The sequence below is a fragment of the Mirounga leonina genome, unplaced genomic scaffold (assembly GCF_011800145.1).
Source record: "Mirounga leonina isolate KUSES-001 unplaced genomic scaffold, KU_Mleo_1.0 Mir_177, whole genome shotgun sequence".
Lineage (NCBI taxonomy): Eukaryota > Metazoa > Chordata > Mammalia > Carnivora > Phocidae > Mirounga > Mirounga leonina.
Genome location: NW_023270459.1, coordinates 9,118,274 through 9,120,583, shown reverse-complemented (window position 1 = coordinate 9,120,583; position 2,310 = coordinate 9,118,274). Strand labels below are relative to the sequence as shown.

Below are 2,310 nucleotides of genomic sequence, written 5' to 3'. Positions count from 1 at the left end.
ACCAAGTATCAAGAACCAGGCTTCTGAACTGCTGCCTCACAAAGTGTTAATCAAGATTTTCAAAAATAATGAAGCGCATTTAATCACATTGCCACTCACGAAGAATATCATAGTTAATATTTGCATGAGAGCAAAAAGATTATGTTGTTAATAAATAAGTTATTTTGGGCGCCTGGGTGGCTCAGTTGGTTAAGCGACTGCCTTCGGCTCAGGTCATGATCCTGGAGTCCCGGGATCGAGTCCCACATCGGACTTCCTGCTCGGCAGGGAGTCTGCTTCGTCCTCTGACCCTATCCCCTCTCAGGTGTTCTCTCTCTCTCATTCTCTCTCTCTCAAATAAATAAATAAAATCTTTTAAAAAAATAAATAAATAAATAAATAAATAAGTTATTTTAAATATTGTTTATCTCTATCTTATCCTTGTAAAATGTGGATTTTGTGTGTCTTATTATAAACACAGTGAAATAATACCATAGAATACAGCAGACTCATAGGCAAGGACTTGGGTGCAGGTTGTTCGTTTGGGAGGTGGTTTCAGGAAGCGGGAGGGAGACTGGGGCGCACTGGGGATGGTCTGGCTCACTCCCACAGAGGCCACATGAGGCATCATGTGGAATGCATTCCGATCGTCCCATTGAGGGATGGGGAAGCTGGGAAATTTTCCACTGGGTCACTTTCCTTCTTTGGTTGGGAGTTGCCCTTGGGATGTCAACTTCCCGCCACTTCCGGGCTGTCCTGAACGTTGGCTAAGCAAGCTTCAGTGATGCTGGAAAAGCCTTTAGTCTGGCAAGCAGTGAGGAGCCAATGCCAGTGGTGGGAAGCTGTCACCTGTGTGGGAAGGAGCCACCGTAACTGTCACTGAACTCAGCCGTGGGCGCAGGAGATATGAGGTGGCCATCCACAGTGTCCGCTAGAAGGTCTGTGCTTGTAAATGTCTGACTGAAAACGTGCATCTAACACTGACTGGAGATCACTAACCTGGAGACTGTTCAGAAGGGTGTGATCACCCAGTGACCGGGCATAAATCCCAACTCCACCCTTGTTATTAACCGTGAAAGCACTCCTCTCCTTGTGGCCGTGCACAACGGCAAGATGGAGGTGCACATTTCCAAGAAGAGGACGTTTGTGGCCAACGGCATCTTCAAAGCTGAACTGAATGGGTTTCTCACACGGGAGCTGGCTGAAGATAGCTACTCCAGAGATGAGGCCCAAGCTATACCAACCAGGACAGAAATCATTATCTTGGCCACCAAAACACAGAATGCTCTTGGTGAGAAGGACCAGCAGATCCGGGAAGCGACCGCTGTGGTTCAGAAAGGGTTTGGTTTCCCTGAGGGCGTGGAGAGCTTTATGCTGAAAAGGTGGCCACGAGAGGTCTGTGGGCTATTGCCCAGGCCCGGTCTCTGCATCATAGGCTCCTTCCTAGGAGGCCTTGCTGTGCAGAGGGCCTGCTGTGGCGTGCTGTTTGCATCATGGAGAGCAGGGCCAGAGGCTGTGATGTCCTGGTGTCTGGGAAACTCCAAGGCCAGAGTGCTAAATCCATGAAGTGTTTGGATGGCCTGATGATTCACAGCGGGGACCCATTGACACTGCTGTGGGCCGTGTGTGGCTCAGACAGGGTGTGCTGGGCATCAAAGTGAAGATCATGCTTCCCTGGGACCCAAGGGCTAAGACTGGCCCTGAGAAGCCCCTGCCTGATCACCTGAGCATTGTGGAACCCAAAGATGAGATCCTTCCCACCACCCCCATGTTGGAACAGAAGGGTAGGAAGCCAAAGCCCCCTGCCATGCTGCAACCAGTACCCACAGTGTAATAGGGGCTCCTTGGCAGCTGGATCTGGAGTCTGGATATTGCTTTGTAAATATCTTTAATAAAATCTGCAAAAAGAAAAAACAAAAACAGTGAAAGCACATCTGCCCCTCCTAGCCACCATCCACCCCTTCCCCTTGGCATCCAGCCCAGATTATTTTATGGGTGAACTCAGTTAAATCATTAAGGAGCAATAACCATGCTGCTTACTGTCCCAGAGCACAAAAAAAGACCTACTATGTTCCTAAACAGAAAAACTTGCTATTGAAATTATGGTCATTCCCTAGGGATTAGCCTTCAAATTTAATGTAATTCCAATCAAACGAGGGGAAAGTTGTTTTGTCAAAATTGTTAGGCCTTTCTTTTGAAAACTCCTAAAAGGCACCCCTTAATGGCTTTGAATTTCATTTTTAATCCACTTAATTGAGGTGCAATTTCCATACCCCCAAAATTTGCTGCATCCACTTAGAGCATACACTTTGATGAGGCTGGCGGACGCAT

The 2,310-nt window shown here is 47.7% G+C and overlaps 1 pseudogene; it reads left to right on the top strand.

Moving 5' to 3' along the window:
- The first annotated feature begins 1,092 nt into the window (after positions 1-1,092).
- LOC118022917 lies at positions 1,093-1,893 on the top strand (annotated as a pseudogene).
- The last annotated feature ends 417 nt before the right edge of the window (positions 1,894-2,310 follow it).